The following is a 13,254-nucleotide window of genomic DNA, read 5'->3' as shown; positions in this document are numbered from 1 at the left end:
GTTCTCATTTCATGTGTTTACATGGGCAACACCAAGTTCTTAATTCAGAAAGGGAATAAACTCCTAAGTGTGTCGGGTTATGGCCTCTTATCTCAGGAAAGGACACCATATGGCCTTGTAGTTGTATGCTTTTGCCATGACAATTCCTTCTGTCAAAAGTGATTTTCTCCAAAAGTATGGTATGTACATTCTTGGGCAGTCATTCAAAAAAGAGAGGGAATAGCCTTTGTTAGCCAGCATTTTTGAAAGTACTATTTTGGCATATGAAAGAGGAATTAATAACACTTTATAAATGCTGACACTATGTGCTTTTTGTTATAATAAGAATCCATAATTTCATAAACAGCAAGAAAAGCTTTCTTATGATCTTCAGATTACCTGGACATGGAATTTTTAAAAAAGAGTTTCATATACTTAAGTATTAGAGAAAAGTGTCAAGAGATTTTTGACACCAGTTATTTGTGAATTCACCTGGAAGCTAAGACTTACTTTTGTCTTGAATGATATTGAAATTTGCAATAATAAATAATTCTCCAGGTTTTGAGATTAACAATGCAAAATTTCTTATTTGTATGGTTATTCTCTATCCAGCTCCTCCTATTGTCTTGTTTCTTTGTATTACTATAACTAACAGAGACGTGGCCAAAGAATTCAGCTGTAAGTTTTCCTTATGTTCAGTGAATCTTCCTCTTTAAATACCGCATGAACTGTGTAAGGAGGAGAAAAACTTTACTGTTTACTTCCAAAAGTGTAGAGATATAGGAATTCCTCAACCTAAAATTGGAGGGCATTTCATGTTTTGCCACTTACATAACTATGTTAAACATTTGTTTTAAACAGAAAAAAGGTTACTTGTGGTCACAGGACAGTCTACCAAAATATATTTAGTTTGCAGCATAGATATCTTGTCTCTATGGAAAATATTCTTAATTTGATTGGCCATTTTAAGCATGAATATTCTCTCTTATTTCTTATTAGCTCCAGTAATAGGAATTTGTAGATACAGTATTTAGGTCATTAGCAGCCTAATTATTCTCCAATGGCATGGTGGCCGTGGTTCAGATGCTGGTTTAATAAGATTAATCATGCTGCTTTTAGCACTGGAGAAGGCGCTGTTGTGTTGTCAGAGTATTTAATGTTCAACAGGAACACAGCCTGTTGAGGTCTGACTAAACTTGAGTTTTATGATTCTGCCTTTCATGATTTGCCAGGTAAATGGAATTCTGCCAAGTAGTGGGGAAGAGAGGGGACGTTTTTTATTTATTTAGACACCCTTACTTCTCTGTAAGGTTAAGAAAATTTGGGGAAAGCTGTTTCTGCCTTTTTTTTTTTTTTTTTTAAAGTACATCTCATGTTTTTTGCAAAGCAGAGATTACATCTTTAGGAAGCGGCTAGTAACACCTGATAAAGCTCTGCTTAATGCAAAATAGTATCACAGAATAAACTTGAATTTGTAATTTTGTAATTGAAATTTACATATATTATATTTAGCATGCGCAAATGCATTTTGGAGACTTAGAATAAACTTGATTTTATGAAATTCCTCGTTGGATGGGTTCTGTTACAGGGACACAAATGTGTCTTTGAGCAGCTGCTTGATTAAAAGCTGAGCCCCGGTCTGTCAGGGTGAGTTGGACTTGGCCAGGACTCAAGTGTATGTGATTGCATTTCGTCTGTTTGTTATCTCAACAAATGGATCTATTTCCTTGAGTATTTGTAGTTTGTCCTTCAGCAATGACTAGATACACTAATGACTATAGATTTCAATGACCAGAAAGAGTTAATAATGCTTTTCTGTAGAATGTTTCTCATAGTAGTCTAAACATTTATTTATAGATCCAATAAGCAATGAGAGTTTTCCGTACTTTTTCAGATCATTGGAGGTTGTCTCCAAAGTCTGATCCAAAGAAAATGAGGACATTTATCTTTCCAGGGGTTTCCATGCCGTCTCAATACCTATCTGTTAATGGGATAAGTAAGAATAGTTTTCACTTCTTTGAATCCTAAGGGGTATCAAATAGAGAAGAAAAAAAATGGGAAGGTTACTGTTTCCTCTGTCTACCAGGTTTTATTATGGAAACTGTTTGCCAGATAATTGGGTTTAATTTGTTACAGAGGGGAAGATTTGTATTGTAAACAAGAAAGTTCTTTGAAGATAAATCTTGTCAGTAGCTGTTGGAAGGATACTGGAGGAAACTGTGAATGTTTTTTAATGGCCTAGAATGGGAGGGTGTTTTTCTTCTTTCTTTTTTTTTTTTTCTTTTCTTTTCCGCTAGACTACAAAGTGTTAGTGGGGCTAGAAGGTGATAATTAGTAGTCTTCACCTGATTCCTTTTTTTTTTTTTTTGCAAGATGGCTAATTAAATGCATAAAAACCTTTCACGTTTTTGTCCCCAAAGGAGAACATACCTTTTTTTGACATCTGCCTTTTTTTGCCCTGCTGCACTCTTCCTGCTTTGCTCTGTGTTTTATTGACTGCTTCTTTATACAGTTGAGAAGAGCTCTAATATGCTTATTTGTAACTTTTAAATATTAGGAGAATAAGTCCTACTTGTCAATGTAAGCTGTGTACCAGTATTTATCAGGGTTATGGCATACATATTATACTCCTATTAAGTCATTTATTTGGTTCTCATATTTTCTACATTGGACTTCTTATTGTTTAGTTTTGCATCATTTTTAGTGTCCTTAGGTATACAGTCTTCTGTATTACAATATATCACAGATTCAACTGTTTCCATTTTAATATGCATACCATCAAACACTCCATATTCTGTGGTCACAACAACTATTTTTTTTCAACATTTTGAACACAGTATTGGTAGGTTTTGAGTTTGGAGTATTTTAGTTTCACTACAATATTACAGACTTCACTTTAAAGCTTGTAGGTGTCTTCTTTACATAATAATACTATATTATTTATATTATACGTATATTGTTTTGTAAAGAAAAAATTTATTAGATCTTTGAAATGATTAACTTTGATTTTGTAGTCTGAAATGTTGCAAGAATTTTCTGAAATATTACTGCAGTAAATGGACTATAGTAGTATATTTTAGTTTTGCCTGATTTTGTCAAACTTGTGGAGTTTTTCAGCTTTACTGTTTTCAAGTTTTTCCTCGTCTCACAAAATATTCACGGAATTGGTAATGAATGCCCAGTTGTGTGTGTGAGTATGTATTTAATCAGTGCCAGATTAGGTTGCCCCTTTGTATGTGATTTTGACTTTTCTTGCTTATATCCATAATAATTTTCACTAAACGTTTGTGTAACTAGGTAAACTGTAAAATAATTATCTCATGATATCTGTGATATAAATAATACAATTAGAGATGCTAAACTGAAATTATAAATTATACATTATTTTAAAGACTTGAATTTGATTTCTTTTAAATGCTCATATGTATTTACCATCGTATAGTAAAAAGGTTTTAAAGAATAGTTAAGACAGAAACAAAGTCTATTAAATGGGACAGACGTGCTGAAACTCACAAACAGAAAAGTAGCTCATCTTGTGGTCTTCCTCACTGTTCAGTAGTTATATGTGACATCATATTTTTAAATCATACCTAGAAATTTTTAACTGTAGTGGATAAGTTTTGTCTTCTTTGACGATAAAGACAAACCATCCATCTGGGAAGAAACAAACAAACAAAAAACTCTGGTAAATTGATGTCCATAACATAGATATAAGACTTTTTTTTTTTTCTTTCTTGAGATAGAATCTTACTCTGTCACCCAGGCTGGAGTGCAGTGGCACCATCTTGGCTCACTGCACCCGCTGCCTCCCAGGTTCAAGCGATTCTCCTTCCTCAGCCTCCTGAGTAGCTGGGACTACAGGTGCACACCACCATGCCCAGCTAATTTTTGTATTTTTAGTAGAGATGGGTTTTTGCCATGTTGGCCAGGCTTGTCTCGAACTCCTGACCTCAGATAATCCACCAGCCTTGGCCTCTCAAAGTGCTGGGATTATAGGTGTGAGCCACCGCGCCCGGCCAGATGTAACACTTTCTTATTCCACGTTTGCTAATGGTGACTGACTGCTGGCAGGGTATTAAAATTTTCGAGAATCTCACACTAACTGCCGGAGCAGAGAACTTGTGAATAAGCACTGTGAGTTAACTAACATCTTGAGGATATTAAAGAGAATGAATTCTACTCACCTCGCATCTATTACAACTTCTGGTTACTGCTTTTACAATAAATCCTCAATTAACTAATATGCATAAAAAAGAGGTTTTTGTCTGGTAAATTAAGTCATGTAGGAGTTTACCAGAAACCCATTTTTAATGTGAAGCTTTAATTTCAAACATCTTTGTAAGACATATTAGGATACTTTGGTTATTAATATTCTATTGCTGAATGTAATTATATTTAAAATTTTCTGTACATTGATCTGGGTGCATAGTTTTCTGAATTTGAATTTTTATTTTTGAGTTTAAGGTCCATGACTCAGAAGTTAAAGGTGTGTGAAAAAGGTTTACTGAATGACTGATATAAATTTGTTGTCAGTTTGAACTTTCCTTCTAGGTTTAGAGAAAAAAATAATAATAATTTTTAAATTTATGTATAATTGATATGTTCTATTTAATTGAGACTGTATTTTTTTTCTCATGAAAAGCTTATTTTGAAAATGATAGCAGGAATTTGGAAGTATTCCAGAACTCTGTAAAATTCACAGTTAATAATTTGCTTCATTCAGATTTATTTTGATTGGCATGTGATCCCTATGTTGTGTTCTGAATTATCTGAAATCACAACATCTTGATACAGTTTGCTCTATTTTTGAATTGTTTTAAATAGTAACTTTAAAATTTGCATTAATTGAAAGGTACCTTGTCACAACATTTGCTTTGTGTCATGGAAGGTTATCTATATTTGGAAGTAACATTTTGGTAAAAGGAGGATTATGGAATATTTATGAACGTTCTCTCTCACAGATTCATAGATTTTTAGAACAGGATGGAACTTTAGAGCTTTTCAACCACAACCTTCTCAATTTACAGTTGAAGGAAATGAGTTCCAGAAAGATTAAATGACTTGCCCAAGGACACACAGCTAGAATAGTATAAGAAAGGTTGTGACCCAAGAAATCTGGCTCCAGATCAAGTATTTTACCATTGAAAATTTTCTTCAATAAACATAATATAACATTTCTAAAAAAAATCATGGTACGAAGCTAGGAGTGAACTATAACATATGTTTTACATGTATTTCATTATGGTGAATATCTATGTGTCTACAAGTGATATTATCATCTAAGATAACCATCTTCATTCACATAATTAATTCACAAACAGAAGTAAACATCATCCAATAGGCAAAAAAGCATTTGATTACCTAAATATACATATGGATGCAACATATATCTATCTAGATAGAAGATAGATATGTATTATAGATAGATAGATAGATAGATAGATAGATAGATAGATAGATAGATAGATATGTATTTGCATCTATATGAGTGTTTAGGTAATCAAATGCTTTTTGCCTATTGAATTACATTTAATTCTGTTTGTGAAATAATTATGAGAATGAAGATGATTATCTTGGATAAAGATAATTTTACTTATACTTCTCACCCATTTTTAGGACTATTACTCTTTAATAACAATACCTCCATAAGATAATAGAAAGGCATAAGAATTCTATGTAAAACCTTTAGTTTGAATTCTTGGATTGCTTCATGGTTTTTAAAAAATATTTGAAAAGGGAGAAAAATTAAATATCTGTTTGTTATCCTTGATTTCAAGATATCAACAGTTATAATCTCCATTTTCCTGTTATCACATTTTATGATAAAGAACAAATACCTTTGCACTTTTAAATCATTTTGCTTTAGTCAGTTTCTTCAGAAGAAAAGACTTTATGGTTCTTTTAATGAATATATATGGTAAATATTTTTATGGTCATAATATATGGTAGAGAACCTAAAGACATTTTTGATAAGATTGTTTATAGTAGTTCTTAATCATAAGTCTGTTTTAGTAACAAAAATCAATAATACAACCAGCTGGAATTAACACTGATTGTTTTCTTGGATAGGCAGACAGGAAAAAGTCATAGCCAGCTGGCATCAGGAATTACCGCAAGAGCTCAATGCTACTGGCCACAGCTGGTACACTTTGCCAGAAAAAGTGGCACCCTAACTTCTCCTGGGCCATTGGTATTCATACTGTGTCACTCATTTTTCTATTATAGAACCAAAAAAAATTAACAGCATTTAAAATTTCTAGTGAGTTTTTATTTGTATGTGTATATAAATATATAATACACCATGGAATACTATGCAGCCGTATAAAACTATGAGTTAATGTCCTTTGCAGGAACATGATAAAGCTGGAAACCATCATTCTCAGCAAACTAACACAAGAACAGAAAACCAGCTACCGCATGTTCTCACTCATAAGTGGAAATTGAACAATGAGAACACATGGACACAGGGAGGGGAACATCACACACTGAAGCCCCTCAGAGGATGAGTGCTAGGGGAAGGGATAGCATTAGGAGAAGTACCTAATGTAGATGACAGGTTGATGAGTGCAGCAAACCGCCATGACACATGTATACCTATGTAGCAAACCTGGATGTTCTGCACATGTATCACAGAACTTAAAGTATATATATTATATATATGTGCAATAAATTGCATAGGTATTAAATAATATAGGTAGAAACTGTATCCTATATTTATATATATTTACATATTATATAAATATTTATATATAGAAAATATATATAACATAAATATTTTATAAATATTTATAAATATATGTATTAATATATGAATATATATTAATATATAAAAATATAAAGGAGTTTATATATAAAAGGAGTTTATTAGTTGGGCTTAAGTGTTTTATTTACATTACTTCATTTGTTTCTTCACTGACATTTTACTGAGTATCTGCCTACTATGAGTACCTAGTATTAGGCAACTAGTGATAACAGTGTTTTTTTATAGGCAAATAATAGGTTTTGATTATTTAAATCAGCACGAATGTATGTAAGAAGTACTTCACCTGACTTCAAATTTACCCCCTAATTTTTTTTTCATAATCTGAAAACCAGTTTTAATTGCAGTGTTAGGGATTCCTAGATATTTAGCATTGCTCACCATAAACTGTAGCCTATTTTTATTCTTTATATTTTCTTCCAATTTCCATATCAGTTTCTCAGATAAGTACTTTGAACCTCTACTGCCCACCCCTTGCCACCTCTGCTCCCACAAATAAGTCAAGTAAATAAGGCCTCTCAATAGCAATAATTTGCTCCAAGCCACAAAATAAGTTTTAGGATTTTCTATATTTAATTTACATTAAGTGCCTAAACTCTTGGCTTAAAAAGGCAAGGGAATAATTTGCATATTCATTATAAAATAAATAATCTGCTCTGCAATTGCTCTTTCCCAAGGCACCAACTACTGTCACTCACTATTGGATAGTCAGTGTGAAAACAGACCTCTTTTCTTGCACATGGTACACAGCTTTGCTCACAGAGCTGGATATATAGAACCAGAAAGCAAGGATATGGATAAGGATTGCCTTCTGTGTTTCCAGTTAAAAAACACCAAAACATTTCAAGAAATGATTCTATGGAGATGGATCAGAATACCCTGACTGTGCTTGAAATTTTCATTTCTTATTAATAATTCTTTAGACAGTTTGTAGTGAATCAATTCCAAACACCTGGGATTTCATTTCTCCATTTAATGATAAAAAATAAGATATTTTTTCTACTAAAATTAACTCATGATTTTTGGGTTTATGGAGAACATAATACTTTTTCCCAAAGAGATGGAGGAACCAGTTATTTTTACTGTGTCTTCTAACTGGAAAAGTAGGACACAGGCAGATTTCATAGGAGACAAGGTTTCTACTCCATGGTTAAGGAGAGTAAATACAACTTGGGCATTTCTTTATGGATGACTGTGGGAAACAGGAACATGCTTTAACTTCTCAACCAGCACATCCATCATTTTTTTCTCTTGAGCAATTTGAGAAATAGGAAGAGATGTAGGTAGAAATGGAGAGGGCAGAAAAAAACTGAATCAGGTGCACAAGTGGCTAATTTTGCCTTTGGTAGGATATTCACTGTGACAAAAATGGGGTGTGTTTGTAGGGTAAAGTGGTTTTTTTCTTCTTATATTTGGAATTCTTAAGCAATCAAGGAAATTAGAAACTCCTTTCATGCTTAGGGTAGATTCTAGTCTATTGTGTGCCTCTACCTATGCAACTTCGTTTAATAGATTGCAGAAAAGTTTATGCTTGTACTTCAATCAATCCTTTCTCTTTTTTAAAACTCTGATCCACAAGAACAGCTATTTCAGCAAACATAGCATTTTGCTCAAATTAAATTGCACATAGGTATTAAATAAGCTTGGTGAGATTAAATTCTCAAATGTGTTATGGTGTATTTGTTTATAAATCACAGGTGTAGTTACAGTCAATTCCCCAGGTGGCTCTTGGAGAAATATAAGTTAATAAGGTGTTGTTAAAGAAATGAATACAGGTGCAGATGACTTTGAAAGGCAGGAGAATTCACCACTAACTTCATTATGGCAGATGAAAATCAAGTTGTGTTTAGTCAGGAGAGTCATATAAATAGCTACAGGGGTCATATGACATACTGCTAGGGAGATAGAGTTTTCGTGTATACTTTAAAATTTGAGGGCGTAGGAAGGTCTGAAATACTCTTGAACAAAAGTTAGGATACATAAAATACTAAGTGGGAAGCAAACTGCTAAGGTGTTCTAGAGCCAATGCAACTAGAAAGTTTAAGCCATTAACATTAATTCTAGTCATTAGCAGTATCTGTATTAAAGGTAAAATTTTATGTTTTATGTGTTTAAATCGTCATGTATACTGGATGGTCAGTTCTCCACTGCGGTGTTCTAGAAAGTGTGTGTTGAGAACAAATATGAAGGGTCACAAGTTTTGTAATACTGATAATTGTTTAAAAGTTTTCCAGAACTTCACATTGTAAAAGTATATGTCTGAGTGAATTCTAGCTCACTCTTTTTTGTGGTATTAGTCTCACTCACCTACATCCAGACCTTGTTCATTAGGATAGAAAGGTATAATGTTTCAGTTAGTGAGTTGGGTAATGTACACATTGCATTGATGTGACCCGTAGTGAGTTGGTTTTTTATAATTACACTAATAACTGTGAAGATTCTATTAATTCTCTTTAAGTTCCAACAGAAAGTTAAGTTTCATTATAAATTTCTTACAACTTTGGGAATGCAATGTGTATGTGAATAACATTGGATTTTCATGGTTGAAAGATCTGCCAAGCTAGACTGAAGACCACAGGTAAGTTGGGCCATAAAACAGGTTTGGAGAAACTCAGGACTCCTCTGACATGCTCATGTATCCTGGTAGCCCAGCATGGTTACTAGCCACTGGTTCTCCAGAGAAACTGAGTCATAGGAGATTTTTTCTAAGGAATTGGCTCATGGGATTATGGAATCTGACAAGATCCAAGATCTGCAGGTTGAGTCAGCAAGCCGGAGACCCAAGAGAGCTGATGGTGTAGTCCAATGTGAAGAGTGGCTGGCTTGACACTTGGGAAGAGCCATTGTTTCAGTTTGCGTTTGATAGCAGAAAAAAACTGATGTCCCAGTTCAAAGGCAGTCAGGCAGGAGGAGTTCTCTCTTAACTCAGAGTAAGGTATGCTTTTGTTCAACTGATCGGCCTTTTGCTTTTGTTCAACTGATTGGCTCAACTGGTTGGTCTTCAGCTGATTGGATGAAGCTCACCCACATTAAAGAGAGCAATCTGTTTTATTCAGTCTACTGATTTGAATGTTAATTTCATCCCAAAACACTCTTATAGAAACACCCAGAATAAAGTTTGGCCAAATACCCAGGCACCCCATGGCCCAGCCACATTGACACATAAAATTAACCGTCACATGTGGTATTTATCCAGTGCCCCAAACAGTACTTTATAAACATCAGTTCTCAGTAAATATTGGTTGGATGAGTAGATGGATGGATGAATGTTCATCATAGAAATTAAACAAACTTAAGTTTTCGTATTGTAGATCAAAAAATACTTACGTTTTTGCTGGTTAAAAATGTATAACTTCACAGATGTTTGTCTGAAATATAGTAATATTTGATCATTGTATTTAATATTTAGGCCACTCAAGGTGATACCTACCTTTGAAAGTAAGATATTCAAGAGATCAGATATTTTTCTATCTGAAATTGCACATGCTTTCACTTGCTATTTGCTTTCTCTGATATCACACTGTCTCTCAATTTTTCTTATACTTCCATGGCCTTGTTTTCTTATCAAGGTGTATTTAATATTTATATTTATATTTAATTTCTTTTCTTTATAGGTAGTGGTTATCTGCTCTTCTCCCTAACTCCTTTTGGATTTGGTTGGTTTTGCCCTTACTAAACTTCTTTCTAGTGGTTTCTTGCCAATTGTCATTATTTTTACTGTGTAGTTATAACAACGTTTTATATTTTAATTGATGTGAAAGTGTTTAGGGAGGTCTTGCAGCTGGTTAGCAGTCATATTAGTGTGACTACAAACATGAAATGTGAGATATGATATCATTGTTTTGGAAATGAATTATATAAGCTATAAATAACTTGAGTCCATTTTCTCTTCATGTAGTATTGTCACCACAGAACGTTAAAGTCCTCTTGACCTGCATTCTTTTTAACTCCTTAAAATTAGATACTGCCAATGGTTAAGGGGAGTGTTAAGGCAAATAACTCTCACTATCACAAACTATTTAACTGTGTAAGATAGTTCTTAAAATATAATGTAAACACAAAATTGTAAAGGATTTTGTTAGTGTTAGTTTTCTTCCTATAATTCAAAAGTTAGTAGATGTTTGCAGTAGCTAATTAGAATAAGTAATCAGATATGTCATAAGTAATTGAAGCAGCATGATAAATTTACCTTGAAGCAGCAGATGAGCAAAAAGAAATAAGTATTATGTGTAACGCACTTACTTAGTTACTCCATGGAGAGATTCCTGTTTCTAGATTACTTAAATCCATTCGGGTTTTCCCCTATGTATATATACAGTCACTCCTCCTTATTTGTGAGGTCCGTATCTGAAAATTCACCTATTCCTTAGACTTATTTGTAACCCCCAGTTAATACACATAGCACTGTCTTGGTCATTGGCAGACACATGAAGAGTAGCAAAAAATTTGAATCAGCCAGCGCAGACTTTCCCACCTGAGAATGAACAAGTAGATTCTCTGCCTTACTGTTTCATTCCTCAGACTCTAAACAAATGTCCTTTTTGCAGCCTACTTAATATCATATTTCCTCATTTGTGTGCTTTTTGTTGGTGATTTCACTGTTTAAAATGGTCCCCATGTGTAGGACTGAAGTGCTGTCTAGTGTTCCTAAGCACAGGAAGGCTGGATGTGCCTTACCGCGAAAATATGTGCAGTCAATAAGTTTTGTTCAGGCATGAGTTATAGTGCTATCAGCCATGTGGTCAATATTAATGAATCAACAGCATATATTAAATAAGGTGTCTTTAAATAGAAATGCACATAGAACAAGATATTGATTAGTTGGTGAAAACCTTGTGACCAGAGGCTCGTAGGAACCTAACTTTGCTTTTCTTCTAAGAGCAGTGGTTCATTGTTTACGAATTCAGTGTTTTTGGCAACTTTACAAATCATAACTACTACAAATAATAATAACTCCAATTTATTTTTCAAAAATTGAGTTTCCTCTTTAATGCGTTTTCCCTAAATGGTGTATTTTAAGTTATTTTTCCTGTATCATTAGATCCTCTTCAGTGTAATTGTCATATCTGTGTAGCAATACAGCATATAGATGTGCTATTAGTATATTTATTAAAAGTTCTTTTATAGAGCATTTACAACTTCCTGTTCCCCAACATTTTATATAATAATAAAATTCTGGAATAAACATCCTTGGCAGTTAATCTTTATCAGAACTATGATTATTTCCTTAGGATAAATTTTCTGCAATGAAATTTTGGGACACAGGATATACAAATTGAAACTTTTGCTATTTGCAAGAGTCCTCTATAGTCTTTCAAATATGCTGTTTCTTTTTCTGAACAAAAGAAATTAACAAAATACTCCATTTTATCAAAATTTGAAAATCTTTTTAGGAACATGAAAAAATTATAAAACTTATTTTTAGCTCTTATTTCAGTGGCCATTTATAGTACATTTTTAAATAATGCATTTAAATAGCAGTGCAGAGTACAGATGTCCCTCAGTATTCTCAGAGGATTGGTTCCAGGAACCCCTTTGGATACCAAAATCTGCAGATGCTCAAATCTCTGATATAAAATGGCATAGTATTTGCATATAAGCTATGTGCATCCTCCTGTATACTTTAAATTATCTCTGAATTACTTATAATACATAATACTGTGTAAATACTGTACTTTTTGCAGTATTGTTGTTTTCATTTTTTTCAGTATTTTTTATTAGCAGTTGGTTGAATCTGTGGATGCAGAATCCATGGATACTGTGGGTCACCTGTACTTTAGACATGGACAGAATTACAGATTAGATATGAATGCACTTGCAAGAACAAAATGCTGGGTTATAAGCATTAGCTACCATGCCCGGCTGTGAGTTCCATTTTTTTTTTTTTTTTTAAAGAACAAAACTCCATAGCTATGTTTCCTTTGGAATACTGTGACCATAGGTGTGTAGGAGGACTTAGACTGTCCATCTCCATTTTCAATCCCTTTTTGGTCTCTTTTTTCTAGCTTTGAAACACAGGTATCTAAATTTAAGAAACACAAATACATATTCCTTGTAGACACAGATGCAGAAGTGAAGAAAGGATACTACTTCCTTTCATCCTGCACATCGGAGGAGATACACCCTCAGCTACAAGGGAGACCCTGACTAATGCCTCAGGGGGACTCTAAGCAGAGTGTACTGGAAATACAGAGGTAGGAGAAAATATTACTTGCGGCTGTGAGAATTGGATGGCTGAATGAGGTGGCATGTGTAGACATTGAAAGATGGCTTAAAATTATCATGGGAGAAATTACTGCTAAAAATTTGCATACTTTCACTACATTGGCAGATTTTTAATTTTGATCTTAAGTAGGGAACGTGCTTAGCTTCTCATTATTTTAAGCATTGCTGTTACAGAAGAGCAAATGTTGATTAATGCTGTTTAAGTCTTATTTACAAAGTGCACGTGGCATTTCACATTTTTTACGTATCATCATAACAAATTTTTTTGTTTCTGCAGTGCCTTTGTGATC

At 33.5% G+C, this 13,254-nt stretch overlaps 1 protein-coding gene across 1 annotated transcript in view; it reads left to right on the top strand.

Annotated features, from left to right (window-relative positions):
• The window catches only part of CDH2 (cadherin 2), a 222,683-nt gene that overhangs the window by 67,052 nt on the left and 142,377 nt on the right, over positions 1-13,254 (top strand). The window lies entirely within an intron of this gene.

The sequence above is a fragment of the Rhinopithecus roxellana genome, chromosome 21, assembly GCF_007565055.1.
Source record: "Rhinopithecus roxellana isolate Shanxi Qingling chromosome 21, ASM756505v1, whole genome shotgun sequence".
In the NCBI taxonomy this organism is placed as follows: Eukaryota; Metazoa; Chordata; class Mammalia; order Primates; family Cercopithecidae; genus Rhinopithecus; species Rhinopithecus roxellana.
Note: the sequence above shows the minus strand (reverse complement) of the source record. Positions and strands in the feature narration are given on the sequence as shown.